The sequence below is a fragment of the Triturus cristatus genome, chromosome 1_2 (assembly GCF_964204655.1).
Source record: "Triturus cristatus chromosome 1_2, aTriCri1.1, whole genome shotgun sequence".
Taxonomy (NCBI): domain Eukaryota; kingdom Metazoa; phylum Chordata; class Amphibia; order Caudata; family Salamandridae; genus Triturus; species Triturus cristatus.
Window position 1 is genome coordinate 697,481,182 of NC_140580.1, and position 22,313 is coordinate 697,503,494.

A 22,313-nucleotide genomic window follows, 5' to 3' on the forward strand; every position below is an offset into this window, starting at 1 on the left:
CAAATCGAGTGAAAAAGTCGGACACAGTTTCGTCTTTCTTCTGCTTGCATGCAGACAACTTGTCCCAATTGACACGCATAGCAGGCATCAAAGTCTTCATATAATCAATAATTCTACCAGGGAGATCAGCAATCACATTCTCGGGTTTAGCACCACCTATTTGTCTTTCATCTGCAGTTCTATGGTTATTCCATGTATCACCTAATTCCAGCGCATGATCCGTATGACGAATCTTACTCCATATAGGCTGTGGAACAACATTCCCAAATAACATATCTATATCAGCCAAATTCATAATACATGAACCCGCAGTTTGAGATAGCTCCTTATAAAACCCCGCAGGATTTTTACGTGGATCAGGCAGAGTCTGCTTTAGAGCTAGGACTTCGGCACGCTTCCATGGAACATGTACCCAAACGCGCTGGAAATGTGCCAGAACAGGAGGATTAGCATTTGCATCACCAGGTCTCCAAACGGGGAGGAACCTCACGCATCGGGTATTGACGTGCCTTTCTCCTAACTGAAGAATCAGGCTCAAACAATGACTTAGAAGGAAAATCACTCCTAAACGACAACAATGTCGCGACTGCTCTTTCAACATCAAGACCCACTATAGTTCCTTTCGCAAACTTGGACCGCACACGGAACAACTCATGCGGAGTCTGCCCTACCTCGCTATCTTCCCACTGTTTACGAAGGAAAGAACACATCACATCAAATACGTATCTCTGATTCGGTGCTTCCCATTGATGGAAAACATCCATAACACCCTCAAGATCATAGTGTGAAGGAAAGGTAACCCATTTACGCGCCAAGTGATCTAACACTGTCCGTTTATCAGGACCAGGCAATTGACTACGCAATTGCTTACGCTCTACAACAGGAGACATACCCAATGAACCCATTAGAGTAGAAAAAAGACTAGCAACCGCATCAGTCATCCTCCGTCGAGCAGAAGGAGAAGGTGACAAAAGAACAGGAGACAAAGCAGAATGAGAAGGAACCGAAGTCGGAACAGTGACAGAGGGAACAGACAACACAGGTATAGGAGTAGCAGACGAAGGAGGTAGCAAAGACGGCGGCCCTTGAGAAGGCTGCGCCGAGGCAGTAGTAGCCAGTAGAGGGAGAGCTGGCTGTTGAGGAACCACTGGAGGTAAAACAACCGGGGGTTGCGCAACTACAAGTGGCGGAGGTGCGGTAGCACTCTGAGCATAAGGGGGTGGTGAACTTAATAGATGCGACATTAAAGGATCTTTCGCAAGATCTTTCTTTTCTTCTTGCTGTTGAGGAGGCAAAGCTGGATAACATTTGTCTACCGCTAATTTACGTTGCCTAAACATCTGTTCGCTTTCTTGCTCTTCCTCATTATCCTTAAACTGTATAGCAGCCTGCACCATCGACATACCTCGTGCACGCTTATTTCGTTTCGCTAACTTAATTTCCTTTTTTTTGGCTTCCTTTCGCCAAAGGTGGAAAGAGTCAAACATTGCCGGCCGGGCTTTCTTTTTGAAGAGTCTAACCTCCAAATTATCTAAAATGTCCGTGTCGTAACTACCATATTGGGGCCACTTTAGGACACCATCCTTCCTAGTATACCTAATCCATACATCATTATACGTGATGGGGCCCATGCCGTGTTTTAAATAGAGCTCATAGGTCGGAGTTCCAATCGGAGGCACCGGACACGAGTCCTCCAATCGGGAATCCCTATTACAACCATAACAAAATATCTTTCCAAGTCTGCTAAGACCAGGCATCTGCGCTCACTAGTCTAGCTTCAAACTTCAAGGGAATATCAAAACGATAGCCTCGTGAATACACGAGTCCCTCAGCTTTGGGGCCTGCAGGTACCAAATCAAAGCGATCCCGAAGGATACCAAAACAAACTAAGGACTGGGAGACGCTCCACTCATACTTAACTGAAATATCGATGACGTCGCCAGAAGACCCGTCTATCGTCTCGCTTTACAAGTCATCAAAGGCTCCAAGACAGGGCGACAGTCAGGGCAGCAGTCCTTCGTAGCCGTCGGAATGCGGGGAACTTCGCAGCAAAGACTTTCGGACCACAACGACATACAGGGGTCGATGAAGTGGTAGGCCTCCCTCCAGAATTTTCACACGAAGCTCCTCACGATCTTCAGGCTTGGACCAGTACCGCTGAAGTGGCTCCGCGTTGGGCGCCAACTGAAGAACCGGGATTTAATCCCAGCGGTGCAGGGGACACGCCCGAAGTCTTCGGGTTCACCTGTCTTAGAGTACAGAGACACGGGATTCTTCTGTTGACATCAAAGATCAAATTTTATTAGCAGCAGCCAGTAACAGAGGTCCTAGAAGTACAACACGGTGTATGTTCTCAGGAGACTGCTCAACATAATAGAGCGGAGCATCGTCTTTTATGCCAAAAACCACGTTCCTGGCTAGCATCAATTACTCACAAATTTGACCAATCAGAGGATGATATTTACAGAGGCATCACATAACGACAAACCCACTTTCAGTTATCCAACCCATCGCCAGTGACAAGGTAAAAATCCAGCATTCTTGTTCGAACAGACCGGACGGGCCCATCATAAAAGACCTCAACCCAAATCAATAATTAGGCCATAAGGCCATAAAAGTAAGGAGCAGAAACAGATGAGGAGAAAGATAGAGGGGTGTGTGCGTGTGCCATAGAATCAATTATGTCCTGCTCTTTGATCTCTATCTGACCAGCTGCTTAACAAGGTACTGGCTCAACAAGTTTAGCCTCGGGCAACAGGGTCAGTTGACTCAGGTCAAACTGAAGTCAACACAAGCTCAAACTAAGGTGTATGCGTCCCTAGAGGCTCGCTTGGCCACAGTCATTCTGTAGTTATTAGCCTATGTGAGGGCAACCACAAAATGGCGGTTATGCACAAAATGGAACCCACGGGTGCAGACTAGATCGTCAAATACACAGTGAATCCATCGGTGTAGCATGACGAAAACGCTTACGCATACCGCACTTGTCAGTCGCGGTTCGCTGATACCAAAATCGTCACGATACGACAACCTTCATTGAATGGGTTCAGAATTCATGGAACCACAGGAGCCAGTGGCCTTTACAGAATCAAATAATACTTTTGAAGTGCACAAGAGAGCCTGACTTTTGCTTCCTCCAGTTTGTGTCCCACCCAGCTCTCAGGAATGCAGGCAATCTACAGATCTATATGTGGTGGCTCCTTAACCTCCACAAGCCTCTGAGGCCCTAGGTTTCTTATTTGGAACCCTATTCCCACCTATACTGCACCATACACAGGCACACATACATCACAGCAAGCACACACAAGCTGCACAGCGCTACATACGAATATAATGTATGCTTAGGGTGAGCTAAGTACACAGCAGCAGAACTTTAGAGTGACACAGGTGAAAAGGGCCTGTTCAGTTTATTTAATCAAAGTCACAAAAAACGGTATTCTGCCATCACTGCACTCATGCTACTTAACTCTGGGTAAGGGTAGAAGGCCTTTATTATTACCAGGGTAACACTTTGTGAGCCACTTCCAAATCTAACAAGACCACGATCTGTGAAACAGGCCTAAGGCATAGCAAACACACATGATCCGTATTCGCCTATGATGAAAGAAATCGGTACCAAGGATCCAGATATCGCTGCAGCCTGGGCACTCTGGGCAGGGTACTGTTCTGTCCCAACAATAACAGAACCTGACTATCAATCAAAGGCTATAAACAGAACAAACTAGGCACAATATTATTCAACCAAAACCTAACAGAGGTGAAAAGATATAGAGCAGAAAGCAGGAAATACCACTACCCAACATATTGAAGTACATTTATTTTCTTAAACATTTCCTAACAATTAAGTGTAACATAAACAAACCAACAAACAATTTACAATGTATCAACAAACTAATTCTAACAAAACATAGCCACATTTCGTTCCACTAGAGCTACTTCACCTACTGCAAATAACATTCAGAAAAATGATCCAGCAAGACCAAAAGAAATAAACAGTTAATTTCAATTTGAAGGTAAAAAAGTGAATCAACCTTGCTTTTTTTCCCTTAATGAACACTAAGCACTTTATGATCTACGAACAGAACCCACCTACTCCAAATATGATGTAGCAAAACTCTTACCACTCTTAGATTGCTTTAAAGATTACTGAGTGGTTCGCATCCACTAGTCTTGGCAAAGAGAAGTACCCAGGTTACACTTCGCATGGTTATACCCCTACATCAGCACACAAAAGAAACTAAAACTAATAACCATAGCAAAGGGTGGTACCACTCTTTCCAAGTGACCATAGTGGAAAATTCCCACCATAAAAAAAAACAGCAATCACCACAGGTCAAATATCAGCACTGAGAATGCGTCAGTGTTTGCACATGGTGAAATGTTCACAAATTATGTGTAGGAATTGGAAAAAGCACATAAATGCCTCAACATAGATAATTATCCTCATTACAACAAAATGTATCTCCCTAAACCCAAATAAATACCAAATACATTAAACAAAGTATGCAATACATTTCTAAATATATCCATGCATACCGTAAAACACAAAACAGTTACATCATTCTAATCTTAACATACCTAAGTGAAGTAATTAACTGAAAACACATCAACTTTTATAAAAAATAAATACATTTATTAACACGTTTTATGACATGTTTTATGACCTTGAACATCCCATAAAAGCTTTAATCCAAATTATCCAATGATTCAAAAAATGAGTGCATCTAGATAAACAAATCATAAAATCATAACAAAAAATTAAGACAGTATTAGCAATTTAAAAAGTATCCTTAACAAAATACCATGATGCCCTCCAAAACCCCAAAAATATGTTTAAAAAAGAAAGTCTCGAAAATGGAAAACAGAAGATGAGTGTCAAAAATCAGTTGACAATATAAAAACATCCACATCATCTTAAAAAACATTATCAAAATCATCCAGCAAAACAATGCCAAAGGGAGTCCATCTTAATCTATACCTAAAAATAAAAATTACGTTCACCCACCCCTCTTAAAACATTTTGGAAGCACTAACTGATCTAACAAAATACTACAACTACACTTACCCAACATTTCATACTTACAATTAGCACCTTAAACTAGAAGCAAACACTCGACATACCTCGGATAACATATATTAACAACATTAACGGACTAAATAAACACTAAATTAAATGTACTCAAAGCAAAAATCTTGCCTGAGCAAAGAAACTGGAAGGTGCATCTGCATCCTCGAACTCCGACCTGAAAATAACGCAAACACAATACCATACATGACACTATAAATATTAAAATAGCATCTTAGATGCAATGAAAAAGGATTAAACAAATTTGACAAACAGTAAACTTAAATGGTATATTTACTACTCTTTTTTTAAATGTGTCCTATTATTTTTCTGACAAAAAGTCTTACAACATTTATATAAAAATCCACAGAATATGTTACAAGCATATAATGAGCATGCGTACTATACAATGTCATACCAAAATGTATGACTATGTAACATACAATGCAAAAATATGTTCACTTAAATAATAAAGTAGTATGTATAAAAATTCTATATGTAATGTTTATCAGCAAACGTTTTTTTACATATAACATTCCGGTTATTATAATAACTGGTAAATGTTCCTATTTATTCCCATTTCCATTTTACAATATAATTGGCGTTCATTGATGAAAAGAGTGAAGCCCCTGAGGTCCCATGGGCCCGGTGCAGAGGTTGGTGGGGAGCCTGGCAGATATAACTGGAGCCTCAGGAGGAAAAGAAGAACCAGGGGGAGCTGGGATGAGCCGGATCAAACCCGGTGTCAAACTCGCACAAGGTTACCTATGCCAACTTATGAGGTGAGGAGATATGAGGAGGGGACTCTGATGGCCATGACTGGGCAGGAACACCGTGCTGGTGTTGCTTCCTGTTAGGCAGGCCATTGAGTTGAGCCAAGCAGTGCTGTCCTAGGAGGTGCCAGTTTCTCAACCATCCCAAAACTGATATCCAGATTAAAACAGCACTGTGTACCAGTTAATATCCAGCCAGCTAGAAAATAATTGCTAAATGCTAAGGTGCTTGATAAACAAATAAAAGTCAAGCTGTGTCAGCACCCAAAATATGTTAAGGGGAGTTAATGAGTCAATCACTAATAGTAATGACAGCATTACTTGGGGTTAAATTCTTGGGGTACTAATTGGCAGATAGCATGTCATTCATGTGTGAAGCATAAATTGATGTGTCATCTTCCTCGGCAAGCTAACAATTCTAACAGTTTATTAAAATGACTGCTAAGAAACTGAAGTCCAGGAGGCTAATACAAAAAAAGAAAACTACTAATATAAAAGTTATCGTAACTAAAAGAAGGTAGGTGTATGTTGGAGCCCCCTGAGGCCTCCTAAGTAGCGCAATGTTTTTTTTACACCAAATTCCAGCAGATTTTTCTCTTCAGTAGAATGACAGATAACCGATTGAGTCATATACCTCTCTGAAAGAGGTATGTGACTAAACAGAACCTTCAGATCAAAGTCATTTAAAAGACCAATGCCCCTCTTACGCCATCACTTTTGTGCTGCTCTTCTGAACCACTGGGTTTCACAGTTTCAGATACTTATCTCAAATATCCTCTACCAACCAAAACTCCTATGGGGTTGCAAAATGAGACTTTAAATCTATTAGCTGCACTCTCAGTAGAAATACGGTAACAAGATCAGATTTATCCATTACAGAAGATATTCTTCTTGATCATTTCTGTAATTTACCAGACATTTATGTGCAATATTCAGAAGCTCTTCATTCATTACAAAGGGTTTTATCATCAATTGTACTGTTGTTGGAAAATCCCATTCTTAACCATGACCATATTTTAGAGACTATAGCAGCATTTTTAAAAATGTGGGTAAATAGAGAAAAAAATCAGGAAACAAGAATATTATTTGGCTAAGTAACTTCTCTCTACTACTTTTATTTCCCGTTAGCTGGATCACAAGGTACAACACTAAAATATGAAAATTCGACTGAGAAAATCACTATGTGCACCGAGCTACACAACTAGGTAGGCCGTTAATTAAACAAAGACAAGTTAAAGTAGTGAAGAAAAAGGCGGAAGTTCTCGATCAAATGTTTTTGCTCAAGAAAAGCAAGGACATCAGAATCAGAAAGGAGAACATTTTCATACACTACTTGCAGGTTACCTGGATCTTATAAAAGAGTGGCAAAATGAGGCAGATGCTACGGCTAAACCCAGTGTGAGAAAGGGAAAACAGAGAAATGGGAAGCCTAAGAGGTGCAGAATCAGGTAGAAACATTCATGTCATTAAATATTTGATCCTGATAAGGATAAATCACCAATGACAGAACATCCGGACAGCCTTATTATAGTTATCCTGATTCAAGACCTCCAGGCTTCCACAGGCAATATGATAGTCCTGCTAAAATTCTGGACCCAGCAGCAGCAGGATTTCAACGTTTGTACTCAATACCACATCATCACAGCCACGGTAACCTCATGAGTCGCAATATGTTGCCTTTGCTATGCCCTACAGGGTGTCTTTCATGCCTTTTGTAATTCCAGCTCAAATTGCGAAACATTGTGATTTTTCCCGTCATAGGGGTATAGATGTTGATGCATTATTTTCACCAGCACAAGGTCAAAGTATGGAATATTTCTTCAACTGCTCGTGTGAAGTTCTGGGATGCACTGCCAGAAAATTGTGTATCCCCACAAGTTCTACATGCAGTAGCCCCATCCAGGCTAGTGAGCATAGGGCCCCTAGTGCATGTGGGTTTCAACTTTTCCACAACAACCTCTCGCTCCATACTCTGCCATAGACTAAGATCCTAGGGTTCGATACTGGATAGCACGGGCTCTCAATAACAAGGCCGGATATAATGTTTTATCCGTTCACTTATTTCAATCAAAACATGGTTCTTTCCTGGATCTTTGTTGGGCTTACCTCTGACCTTCAAAAGAACCATTATTAAGTTAATCTAAAGTGGGAATCATTTGCTTACAAGAAACTGGAGCTAATAACGAGATTCAGTTAAATGATTTATATGTGCTCAGTGTTCAAACAGGAAATCCAAGTAGAGGGCATGCTAGCGATAGAAAAGCCTCATCATTGTCCACAAATCATATAGAAAGAAGCCCTATATGACAGTGAACAGATTTTTGTGGTTATGTTATTTAGACTCCAGGCAAATGTTATACTTGGGGTAGTGGATCAACTCTCTTTCCATCTGTATTCTCCGAAAGGCTGTGCGATCACTTTATTATTATGTGCTGCAAAACAGACAACACTGTCAAAATAGCATGCCAAAGGTTGTGGCTCTATCGCATATGGGATGTGATGGGTATGCATAGGAAAGTCAACCTTGTTGCCCTGATTACCCCCATTATATTGACTGATGCTGGTGGCTGCTGACTCTGAAAGTACCATTGGCTCTGTTAACCAGGTCCAGGGCCAGTGCTTGGTCCTTCAAAGGTATGGTAATTGGTATAATTCTCATTGGCAACGACAACCTACCTATAAGTCTCTATTATATGGTAGGGCATGTAGGTTTAGAGACCCCAGTGGACTTAATGCACGTAAATGTTCACTGCTGTTGTGCCTGGTGTCATTTAATGTCAGGCCTGCCTTGCAGGCTGGTTTTACAATGAAACCAATGTACAAATTCAACTTTGGATTTAAAAGTACTTCCAAAGCCTAAAATAACATTTTTATAACTCATAATTCACCCCTAAGCTCTACCCTTGGTGCCCCAAGGGCAGGGTGCATAGGTATAAACATTATTTTATGTGCCCCGGTAAGGAAAACCAGCCAAAGTCAGTTTTCCCTATTGTGGTGCTACTAGCCCCATAGGCTAACATGGGGAATGCTTTATTAAACTTAACAAAGTCTATCTTTACTTTGGGGATAGTTAGCAATTTCATACAAACAGTCACATTAATGGTCACATTAAGTCCAACAACTTGGCATGGTTAGATTTAATGTAACTATTGCAGGGAATTAGTTTTAGAACTTACTGTTCTGAAGTTACCTAAAGCAGCCCTGTAGTTGCCTCTTCTGATTAGCCAGCCTTTAACAGCCTGAGCAAAGCTGGTCTCTGAGCAGGTATGGAGAGGGCTGGGGCTGACACAATGCAGCCATTTGATGGGGGGAGATTTGCTTCCTGGAGAAGCCAGGGAGAAGAAGGGGCTGGGGAGATAAACTACACTTTACAGGTAAGAGAACAGATGTTATAGGACCCAGCCCAGCCCAGCCCATATTCCTTGTTCCCAGCCAGATGAGAGTCCGCCTAATTAGATTAGGAAAGGGATTCAAAGAGGAGTGTACTCAGATGTTAGCCACACCTTTAAGTTGGGTTACACAGACACACACACACACACACACACACACCCCCACACACACACAAACACACACACACACACCCACCATGGAGAGATTTTCTCCATTTTAATTTTTGGACTAAAATGCATTCTGAGTCAACAATATGCCACACTTCGCAGGAAGTGGTCATAGCAGAGGGAAGTAACTTTACCCCTATTGAGTGGGGTTACCCCCCTTTGCCACCCCAGAATGGAGAATAAATATGGGAGAGCTGCAGGAGCTCCTCGGAACACTATCTGGAACAAAAGAAGAAGGACTGCCCTGGTGGAGCCTTGGACTGCACCACAGAAGGCTTACACTTAAAAGGACTGTACCTGCTGCACTCTCAAGTCTCCACAAAGAAAGAACTGTTCCTGACTCAAAGGAAAAGGAGTGGACTCCCTGATCAGCCACAGGTACAACAGAGCTGGACGGAGTGATCTGCAAGCCCAAAGAGAGATGACCAGTAGCAACTGGATTTTTCCTGGACTGTGCAGGTGAATTGTGGGAAATTGATTCCTTGCCCCCAAGAGGCAATTCTGAGTCTCTGAACCCTTGGACCGAGCTACCGAACTGTTATTTTGACGACCAAAGCAACCAAGTAATGTCAGGATTTGAAAGTATGGAAACTTTCTGCTAAGTTTTATAGCAAAGTTCCAGGAGGAGAACGGCTTGACGGCGAGAGTCAAGCTGCCATCATCAAACCATGAATCGGCCTTACCACACTGGTTTGTCCTGCTGAAAGCTCAGGAGCTCCTCGCCATTGACATTGAGGAAAAAGACCAACAGAGGCTCACTAAGGCATCGCGCTGCAGCAGGCCAAAATCAACAAATCGAACTTTGGATCTGAGAAATCCAAAGACACACCAATGAACCCGTTGACGAGAGAAAAAGTCCAATAAAAAGACTAAGAAGGTAAATGTTTGACCAGAACCTAGCCCTCACCCTGTCTGACCTGCGCTCCATCGTAGCCAGCTTAAAACTTTGACTTTGTCCCAGTCCAGATGGTCGCGAGTGGCCCTTTAAGATTTTGCTGTTTAAATGAATACATTTTTATTTTATCTTTAACAATTCCCGTCTCTGATTCCTTACATTAGAAGTTTGTAGTTTTGGTGTTGTTCTAAAGATAAAAATATTCTGTATGTTTATAAATTGGTGTTGGATTTTTATTGTGTTGTGTCTTTTACTTATTTACTGTTTTGGTTACACAAAGCTGTCTCCTAAGTTAAGCCTGACTGCTCGTTTGCTAAGCAACCATGGGTTGAGCAATGATCAATTTATTGAGACTTGATTGGACCTATTAGAGATTGTGGTATTATTACAGCTGAAAGGGAATACCCCCAACTACTAATAATTCACTTTCCTATATTTGGTGACAGCAATGGGATCCAGAAATTGTGCTCAGGAATACCACTCAGTATTTAAGTTGGACAATTAAAAATCCTCTAAATTGACCTAGTGCAAAAAGTGTTTTTCATTTTTTATTTTGACTAATATTAATACATTTACTTTTGATTTTTTTCAAAATTACCCTGACCTACATTTTTGCAAGGTTTTTTTTTAAATCTAAGGATACCATGGACCCTGATCTAGCTAGCCTACCTACTCTCCAAGTATCCTATCTTAGGGACCTGTGTAGGGCTAGGGGATTACCAGCACTCTCCAATTCCAGGAAGACATGCTGATAAAGGCCCTTACGGCCTGGGCAGAGGACCAGCTGGAGGACCAACTCTCTACCACAGAGGAGGCTCCAAAGAAAGGACAGGGCGAAAAAGAACACCTAGACCTCAGTGATGAGGAAATTGAACAACTCTCCACACACACAGACACAGTGACTAGGGCCTTGTCTAGAACTAGTGGTGGAAGTGGATTCACCAGAGGTGAGCCAGATATGTCCCTTAGGGAAAAAGCTAGAAATGCAGCAGCTGTCTTATATAGCCCTAGAAGCAAAAACCTTGGCCCTGGCCAAGAAGAATGGGGCCTGTGAGGCGAGGAGGACCACCAGGGGTGGTACAGAGGAAGATGATGGCAGCTAAAAGGAGTGGGTCCCTTGCTCACTTTGCCACTGGATTCAAGCTAGCCTGGCTGATGAAGGGTGTTACCCAGACCCCGGTCCCAGGATGTTTGTTTCTGGTTCAGGGAAGACCTGGCTTGGCAGTTCGGGCTGGACTGTTCCCATGAGGCACAGGGTCAAGACTGATTTGCATATAGCTGGGTCTGAACTGAGGTGGCTAAGTGAGCTAAAGAATGATGATGGATTCAACCCAGATCCGTGACTGAGGGTGAGTGTCTGAAAAGTTTCCGCGCTCCATCCATCATCTCCTTGTGTTTGCTTTGTTCGCCCTAAGTTGGCCAGGTATGCCCAGATGTGGGTCCCTTGCTCACTTTGCCACTGGATTCAAGCTAGCCTGGCTGATGAAGGGTGTTACCCAGAAACCGGTCCCAGGATGCTTGTTTCTGATTTAGGGAAGACCTGGCTTCACAGTTCGGGCTAGACTGTTCCCATGAGACACAGGGTCAAGACTGATTTGCATATAGCTGGGTATGAACTGAGGTGGCAAAGTGAGCTAAACAATGATGATGGATTCACCCAAATCTGTGACTGGGGGTGGGTGTCTGAAAAGTTTTAGTGCTCCATGCATCATCTCCTTGTGTTGGCAGCTAAAAGGAGACAGAAGTGTCCAGGAGTGGTGGGTTTGAACCAAGACTACTCTAAGTACCAGGAGGGTGATGACATTGACAAATGGCTGCCAACTTGTGAGAGAACCCTCAAGATGCGGAGGGTGAGTTTTCATTACTGGGTTTCACTCCTGTGGAAACTCATTCCAGTAGTGGGGGTAGCTAGGCTCTTGACCTTCGTGAGGGAGGAGGCTGAACCATATCCCCACATGAAGCAGAGCTTGATCAGAAGGTTTGGTCTAACCCCTGAGCAATACAGAATGAAGTTTAGGGACACCTAGAAAGTCAATACCCAATCTTACATTGACTTTGTGGACATATCTGTCAAGGCACTAGAGGGCTTAATACAGGGCAACAATGTAAGTACCTATGAGGGGCTGTACAATTTGATCATGAAGGAGCACATATTGGCCAACTGCCCCACAGAGAAGTTAAACAAATGTCGAGTTGACTCTAAGATGTGTAGTGCCAGGGAACTGGGTGAGAGAGTTAATGAGTGGGTTCACACCAAGGAGGGCAAGAAGAACCTACAAGGTGATCAGAAGAAAGGAGATCCCCTCCTATGGGAAAGCCCTAGGTAACCAAGATTAACACAGAAAGAGTGCACAAAAGGTCCGCAAACACCGGCCCAAGGAGGGAGTTCCTAAAGCCAATCCACTTGCAAGGGGAGTGGGTATCAGGGAAGACATTATGACCCTACAAAGGCGGGGCTGTGTTTTGATTGCTTGCAGTAAGGACACAAAAAGGGGGACTACAGTCCTCAAAAAGAAGCCCTCCACTAGTGGGCAATCCAAGAGGATTGCTAGTGGAGGTATGGGGGTAGATGTTTGCCTAGAGAAGGTAAAAAGATAGGCAGTGGTGACCTTAGTTTCCCGGGGTGGAGTGGAAGTTGCAACCCTGGCAGCCTTTACCACAAAGCATGGAAAAGTACAGGCAAAGGCCTAAGATCAACTGGACTGATGTTGAGGATCTGAGGAATGCAGGTGCCAGTGTGACCATACTGTTGAACAAACTGGTTCCTGCAGAGCAGATGCCACCTGGTGTATTTCACCAGGGTACCTATGCCTACAACAGAGCCAAGCACCATCCCATGGCAATGGTGAGCTTGGAATGGGGAGGTGTGACTGGACCTAAGAAGGCCGTTTTGTCTCCTGCCCTCCCAGTAGAGTGCATACTGGAAAATGATCTTGATGCTTCTGAGTAGTCACGGGAGGAAAGGCAGGCCATGCCCCGATGCTGGACCTCCCTGAGTAGGTTTGTATTGTGACAATGGCACAAGCTGAACATCAGGGACTACTGAACACTTGGACCCTGGAAAAAAATGCCAAGCCTCCAAGAACAAGAGAAAGGACAAAGGGTCTGGTGAGCCAAGCCAAGTAGCTCAAGTAATCCAGAAGAAATATAACCCTGAGGGGAGGATATAGTACCAGAAGGGGGGATTCCTCCCCTGCAAGATTTTTCTGACTCTTCAGAGTTACAGGGAGCTGATGGACCCTCAAGAGAGGAGATGTGCCAATGACAAAGGGGGTATCCCATTCTTGAGGGCCTGAGGCAGACTGCCTCCAGGCAAGAGAATGGTGATGTCAGTGGTTTCCAAAGAGTCTGTTGGGATGATGAATTCCACTATACTGAGGCCAGGGAATCCAAACAAGGGGCAACCAGGAGAGTGGTGGCTCCCCAGAAGTATAGAGTTCCTCCTCACATTGGCTAATGACATCATCTTAGTTGGACATTTGGGACAGACCAAGGCCTGGAACAGGCTGGTCAACCATTTCTATTTGTCCCCTATGTCCGACAAGGTAAAGGAGTTTTGCAGCTACTGTGTCATCTTTCAAGCCAGGGGCAAGCCAAAGGCTCCCTTGATACCACTGCCAGTTGTAGAGACTCCCTTTGTGAGGGAAGGATAGATATTGTTGGTCCCCTAGACCCACCAACTACCTCTGAGTACAGATATAACTTGTTGGTAGTGCACCATGCCACCAGATGCCCAGAAACAATACCCCTCAAGATGGTCAGTGCTCCCACACTGGTCAGAGCCCTACTTGGCATCTTCACCAGAGTGGGCTTCCTAAAGAAGGTGGTCTCAGATAGGGGGACCAATATTATATCTGCCTACCTGAAGGCGATGTGGGATGAATGTGGTGTTACCCACAAGGTCACCACCCCATATCATCCCAGACCAATGGTTTGGTAGAAAGATTCAATAAGATCCTGAAGTGCATGATCATGGGTTTATCCGACAAACTGAGGTGTAGATGGGATGCTCTCCTCCCATGGCTGCTGTTTGCTTAAAACAGGTGCCACAGAAAGGGGTTGGCTTTAGCCCTTTTGAGTTACTGTTTGACCATGCTGTAAGAGAGCCATTGAGTTTGGTTGGAGAAGCTTCGGAGAAACCGCTCAAAAAGCCCAAACAAGATGTGCTGGATTATGGGGTAAGCCTGCGGTCATGCATGGCAGAGTATGAGAAGAGAGCAAGCAGCAAGCAGCAACCTAGAGGCCAGCCAAGATCTTATTAAGCTTTGGTTTGACCAGAAGGCTGCTATGCCTGAGCATCATCCAGGACAGCTGGTGTGGGTGTTGGAGGCTATGACTTCGGGGACCTTCTAGAGAAAAAAGGTGAGGTCACCTACTTGGTGGACCTTGGGACTCCAGCTCAACAGATTGAAACCCCTCCAAGACAGGGCAGACATGACCATGCTGACGGTCACAGGTGAAGGAGGCTAGGAGGAGAGGGAGCCTCTGCCAGATCTCCTCTCCACCAATGCACAAGAAGGGTCAGTGAAGGGAGTCGTACTCTTCCCCAAGTTGACAGACCAGCAGCAGAAAGACTGCAAACAAGTGTTGGAGCAGTTTGCTAGGCAGTTCTCCCTGACCCCTGGAGTCACCACTTGATGTGTCTCTTACATTGACAATGACGACAGTCTACCTGTCAAAAATGTTTTTGTACATGTTGTCTGACCAGGTCAAAGCCACTATTAAGGCTAAGGTAGCCAAGATGGAGTTGGAGGTTAACTGAGCCCTCTAATATTCCATGGGCCAGTGCAGTTGTACTGGTGCCCAAATCTAATCCCCAAGGTGAAAGAAAGAATTATGTTTCTGTGTGGATTGCAGAGGTTTGAAGGCAAGTCACCAAGACTGACCCTCACCCCATAAATATAGCTGATTAGCTCATTACCAGATTGAGGGCTGCTTAAGTACCTGAGTTCATTTGATTTGACCTCAGGTTGCTGGCAGATTGCCCTACGTCCAGGAGCACAGAAGAAGTTAGCCTTTCCCACACCAGAGGGCCACTTTTAGTTCAAAGTGATGACCTTTGGCTTGAAGAATGTATTTATTTATTTGCAGAGTTTTATATAGCGCTGGCTAGACCCAGAGGTATCAGAGCGCTTTACATGAGGATCAGCGAGATACAGGTTACAAAGTTACATCAGTTACACTGAGCCAAGTATAAACAAAGAGAAAAACAGTGATAACACAATAACAAAAATTATTAGTGCATAGCATAGCCAGGCAACTACCTCGAAACACGTGTCCAGGGATGGCTAACGCAACACATACTTTCACCCAAGACTTGGGCAGAGGCATACCCGCCGACGCTGACTACATGGACCACAACGCTTTGGGGTAACACGCTGGTAGGACGAGCAGAGTGCGGCCAATTAGACTTTTGTTAATATTCAGGCTCCATCGAGCCGGTGGAGCTGACGAGCTCATGGATACGCACCTGTGCGCCACGAGGGGTACTTCACCTGAGGAAACTTATTTTGGCAGCCTACGCAGCAACCCTATACACTCACCTACTCCCTGCTGACGAGAGGCAACTACCTCAAAACACGTGTCCAGGGATGGCTAACGCAACACATACTTTCACTCAAGACTTGGACAGAGGCGTACCCGCCGACGCTGACTACATGGACCACAACGCTTTGGGGTAACACGCTGGTAGGACGAGCAGAGGGCGGCCAATTAGACTTTTGTTAATATTCAGGCTCCCTCGAGCCGGTGGAGCTGACGAGCTCATGGATACGCACCTGCGCGCCTCGAGGGGTACTTCACCTGAGAAAACTTATTTTGGCAGCCTACGCAGCAACCCTATACACTCACCTACTCCCTGCTGACGAGAGGCAACTACCTCGAAACACGTGTCCAGGGATGGCTAACGCAACACAGACTTTCACTCAAGACTTGGGCAGAGGCGTACCCGCCGACGCTGACTACATGGACCACAACGCTTTGGGGTAACACGCTGGTAGGACGAGCAGAGTGCAGCCAATTAGACGTTTGTTAATATTCAGGCTCCCTCGAGCCGGTGGAGCTGACGAGCTCATGGATGCGCACCTGCGCGCCACGAGGGGTACTTCACCTGAGAAAACTTATTTTGGCAGCCTACGCAGCAACCCTATACACTCACCTACTCCCTGCTGACGAGAGGCAACTACCTCGAAACACGTGTCCAGGGATGGCTAACGCAACACATACTTTCACTCAAGACTTGGGCAGAGGCGTACCCGCCGACGCTGACTACATGGACCACAACGCTTTGGGGTAACACGCTGGTAGAATGAGCAGAGTGCGGCCAATTAGACTTTTGTTAATATTCAGGCTCCCTCGAGCCGGTGGCGCTGACGAGCTCATGGATACGCACCTGTGCGCCACGAGGGGTACTTCACCTGAGAAAACTTATTTTGGCAGCCTAACGCAACACATACTTTCACTCAAGACTTGGGCAGAGGCGTACCCGCCGACGCTGACTACATGGACCACAACGCTATGGGGTAACACGCTGGTAGGACGAGCAGAGTGTTGCCAATTAGACTTTTGTTAATATTCAGGCTCCCTCGAGCCGGTGGAGCTGACGAGCTCATGGATACGCACCTGCGCGCCACGAGGGGTACTTCACCTGAGAAAACGTATTTTGGCAGCCTACGCAGCAACCCTATAAACTCACCTACTCCCTGCTGACGAGAGGCAACTACCTCGACACACGTGTCCAGGGATGGCTAACGCAACACATACTTTCACTCAAGACTTGGGCAGAGGCGTACCCGCCGACGCTGACTACATGGACCACAACGCTTTGGGGTAACACGCTGGTAGGACGAGCAGAGTGCGGCCAATTAGACTTTTTTTAATATTCAGGCTCCCTCGAGCCGGTGGAGCTGACGAGCTCATGGATACGCACCTGCACACCACAAGGGGTACTTCACCTGAGAAAACGTATTTTGGCAGCCTACGCAGCAACCCTATACACTCACCTACTCCCTGCTGACGAGAGGCAACTACCTCGAAACATGTGTCCAGGGATGGCTAACGCAACACATACTTTCACTCAACACATACTTTCACTCAAGACTTGGGCAGAGGCGTACCCGCCGACACTGACTACATGGACCACAACGCTTTGGGGTAACACGCTGGTAGGACGAGCAGAGTGCAGCCAATTAGACTTTTGTTAATATTCAGGCTCCCTCGAGCCAGTGGAGCTGACGAGCTCATGGATACAGACCTGCGCGCCACGAGGGGTACTTCACCTGAGCAAACTTATTTTGGCAGCCTACGCAGCAACCCTATACACTCACCTACTCCCTGCTGACGAGAGGCAACTACCTCGAAACACGTGTCCAGGGATGGCTAACGCAACACATCCTTTCACTCAAGACTTGGGCAGAGGCGTACCCGCCGACGCTGACTACATGGACCACAACGCTTTGGGGTAACACGCTGGTAGGACGAGCAGAGTGCGGCCAATTAGACTTTTGTTAATATTCAGGCTCCTTCGAGCCGGTGGAGCTGACAAGCTCACGGATACGCACCTGCGCGCCACGAGGGGTAGTTCACCTGAGAAAACTTATTTTGGCAGCCTACGCAGCAACCCTATACACTCACCTACTCCCTGCTGATGAGAGTCAACTACCTCGAAACACGTGTCCAGGGATGGCTAACGCAACACATACTTTCACTCAAGACTTGGGCAGAGGAGTACCCGCCGACGCTGACTACATGGACCACAACGCTTTGGGGTAACACACTGGTAGGAAGAGCAGAGGGCGGCCAATTAGACTTTTGTTAATATTCAGGCTCCCTCGAGCCGGTGGAGCTGACGAGCTCATGGATACGCACCTGTGCGCCACGAGGGGTACTTCACCTGAGAAACTTATTTTGGCAGCCTACGCAGCAACCCTATACACTCACCTACTCCCTGCTGACGAGAGGCAACTACCTCGAAACACGTGTCCAGGGATGGCTAACGCAACACATACTTTCACTCAAGACTTGGGCAGAGGCGTATCCGCCGACGCTGACTACATGGACCACAACGCTTTGGGGTAACACGCTGGTAGGACGAGCAGAGTGCAGCCAATTAGACTTTTGTTAATATTCAGGCTCCCTCGAGCCAGTGGAGCTGACGAGCTCATGGATACAGACCTGCGCGCCACGAGGGGTACTTCACCTGAGCAAACTTATTTTGGCAGCCTACGCAGCAACCCTATACACTCACCTACTCCCTGCTGACGAGAGGCAACTACCTCGAAACACGTGTCCAGGGATGGCTAACGCAACACATCCTTTCACTCAAGACTTGGGCAGAGGCGTACCCGCCGACGCTGACTACATGGACCACAACGCTTTGGGGTAACACGCTGGTAGGACGAGCAGAGTGCGGCCAATTAGACTTTTGTTAATATTCAGGCTCCTTCGAGCCGGTGGAGCTGACAAGCTCACGGATACGCACCTGCGCGCCACGAGGGGTAGTTCACCTGAGAAAACTTATTTTGGCAGCCTACGCAGCAACCCTATACACTCACCTACTCCCTGCTGATGAGAGTCAACTACCTCGAAACACGTGTCCAGGGATGGCTAACGCAACACATACTTTCACTCAAGACTTGGGCAGAGGAGTACCCGCCGACGCTGACTACATGGACCACAACGCTTTGGGGTAACACACTGGTAGGAAGAGCAGAGGGCGGCCAATTAGACTTTTGTTAATATTCAGGCTCCCTCGAGCCGGTGGAGCTGACGAGCTCATGGATACGCACCTGTGCGCCACGAGGGGTACTTCACCTGAGAAACTTATTTTGGCAGCCTACGCAGCAACCCTATACACTCACCTACTCCCTGCTGACGAGAGGCAACTACCTCGAAACACGTGTCCAGGGATGGCTAACGCAACACATACTTTCACTCAAGACTTGGGCAGAGGCGTATCCGCCGACGCTGACTACATGGACCACAACGCTTTGGGGTAACACGCTGGTAGGACGAGCAGAGTGCAGCCAATTAGACTTTTGTTAATATTCAGGCTCCCTCAAGCCGGTGGAGCTGACGAGCTCATGGATACGCACCTGCGCGCCACGAGGGGTACTTCACTAGAGAAAACTTATTTTGGCAGCCTACGCAGCAACCCTCTACACTCACCTACTCCCTGCTGACGAGAGGCAACTACCTCGAAAAACGTGTCCAGGGATGGCTAACGCAACACATACTTTCACTCAAGACTTGGGCAGAGGCGTACCCGCCGATGCTGACTACATGGACCACAATGCTTTGGGGTAACATGCTGGTAGGACGAGCAGAGTGTAGCCAATTAGACTTTTGTTAATATTCAGGCTCCCTCGAGCCGGTGGAGCTGACGAGCTCATGGATACGCACCTGCGCGCCACAAGCGGTACTTCGCCTGAGAAAACTTTTTTTCCAGCCTACGCAGCAACCCTATACACTCACCTACTCCCTGCTGACGAGAGGCAACTACCTCGAAACACGTGTCCAGGGATGGTTAACGCAACACATACTTTCACTCAAGACTTGGGCAGAGGCGTACCCTACGATGCTGACTACATGGACCACAACGCTTTGGGGTAACACGCTGGTAGGACGAGCAGAGTGCGGCCAATTAGACTTTTGTTAATATTCAGGCTCCCTCGAGCCAGTGGAGCTGACGAGCTCATGGATACGCACCTGCGCGCCACGAGAGGTACTTCACCTGAGAAAACTTATTTTGGCAGCCTACGCAGCAACCCTATACACTCACCTACTCCCTGCTGACAAAAGGCAACTACCTCGAAACACGTGTCCAGGGATGGCTAACGCAACACATACTTTCTCTCAAGACTTGGGCAGAGGCATACCCGCCGACGCTGACTACATGGACCACAACGCTTTGGGGTAACACGCCGGTAGGACGAGCAGAGTGCGGCCAATTAGACTTTTGTTAATATTCAGGCTCCATCGAGCCGGTGGAGCTGACGAGCTCATGGATACGCACCTGTGCGCCACGAGGGGTACTTCACCTGAGAAAACTTATTTTGGCAGCCTACGCAGCAACCCTATACACTCACCTACTCCCTGCTGACGAGAGGCAACTACCTCGAAACACGTGTCCAGGGATGGCTAATGCAACACATACTTTCACTCAAGACTTGGGCAGAGGCGTACCCGCCGACGCTGACTACATGGACCACAACGCTTTGGGGTAACACGCTGGTAGGACGAGCAGAGGGCGGCCAATTAGACTTTTGTTAATATTCAGGCTCCCTCGAGCCGGTGGAGCTGACGAGCTCATGGATACGCACCTGCACGCCTCGAGGGGTACTTCACCTGAGAAAACTTATTTTGGCAGCCTACGCAGCAACCCTATACACTCACCTACTCCCTGCTGACGAGAGGCAACTACCTCGAAACACGTGTCCAGGGATGGCTAACGCAACACAGACTTTCACTCAAGACTTGGGCAGAGGCGTACCCGCCGACACTGACTACATGGACCACAACGCTTTGGGGTAACACGCTGGTAGGACGAGCAGAGTGCAGCCAATTAGACTTTTGTTAATATTCAGGCTCCCTCGAGCCGGTGGAGCTGACGAGCTCATGGATGCGCACCTGCGCGCCACGAGGGGTACTTCACCTGAGAAAACTTATTTTGGCAGCCTACGCAGCAACCCTATACACTCACCTACTCCCTGCTGACGAGAGGCAACTACCTCGAAACACGTGTCCAGGGATGGCTAACGCAACACATACTTTCACTCAAGACTTGGGCAGAGGCGTACCCGCCGACGCTGACTACATGGACCACAACGCTTTGGGGTAACATGCTGGTAGAATGAGCAGAGTGCGGCCAATTAGACTTTTGTTAATATTCAGGCTCCCTCGAGCCGGTGGCGCTGACGAGCTCATGGATACGCACCTGTGCGCCACGAGGGGTACTTCACCTGAGAAAACTTATTTTGGCAGCCTACGCAGCAACCCTATACACTCACCTACTCCCTGCTGACGAGAGGCAACTACCTCGAAACATGTGTCCAGGGATGGCTAACGCAACACATACTTTCACTCAAGACTTGGGCAGAGGCGTACCCGCTGACGCTGACTACATGGACCACAACGCTTTGGGGTAACACGCTGGTAGGACGAGCAGAGTGTTGCCAATTAGACTTTTGTTAATATTCAGGCTCCCTCGAGCCGGTGGAGCTGACAAGCTCATGGATACGCACCTGCGCGCCACGAGGGGTACTTCACCTGAGAAAACTTATTTTGGCAGCCTACGCAGCAACCCTATACACTCACCTACTCCCTGCTGACGAGAGGCAACTACCTCGAAACACGTGTCCAGGGATGGCTAACGCAACACATACTTTCACTCAAGACTTGGGCAGAGGCGTACCCGCCGACGCTGACTACATGGACCACAACGCTTTGGGGTAACACGCTGGTAGAATGAGCAGAGTGCGGCCAATTAGACTTTTGTTAATATGCAGGCTCCCTCGAGCCGGTGGCGCTGACGAGCTCATGGATATGCACCTGTGCGCCACGAGGGGTACTTCACCTGAGAAAACGTATTTTGGCAGCCTAACGCAACACATACTTTCACTCAAGACTTGGGCAGAGGCGTACCCGCCGACGCTGACTACATGGACCTCAACGCTTTGGGGTAACACGCTGGTAGGACGAGCAGAGTGTTGCCAATTAGACTTTTGTTAATATTCAGGCTCCCTCGAGCCGGTGGAGCTGACGAGCTCATGGATACGCACCTGCGCGCCACGAGGGGTACTTCACCTGAGAAAACTTATTTTGGCAGCCTACGTAGCAACCCTATAAACTCACCTACTCCCTGCTGACGAGAGGCAACTACCTCGAAACACGTGTCCAGGGAGGGCTAACGCAACACATACTTTCACTCAAGACTTGGGCAGAGGCGTACCCGCCGACGCTGACTACATGGACCACAACGCTTTGGGGTAACACGCTGGTAGGACGAGCAGAGTGCGGCCAATTAG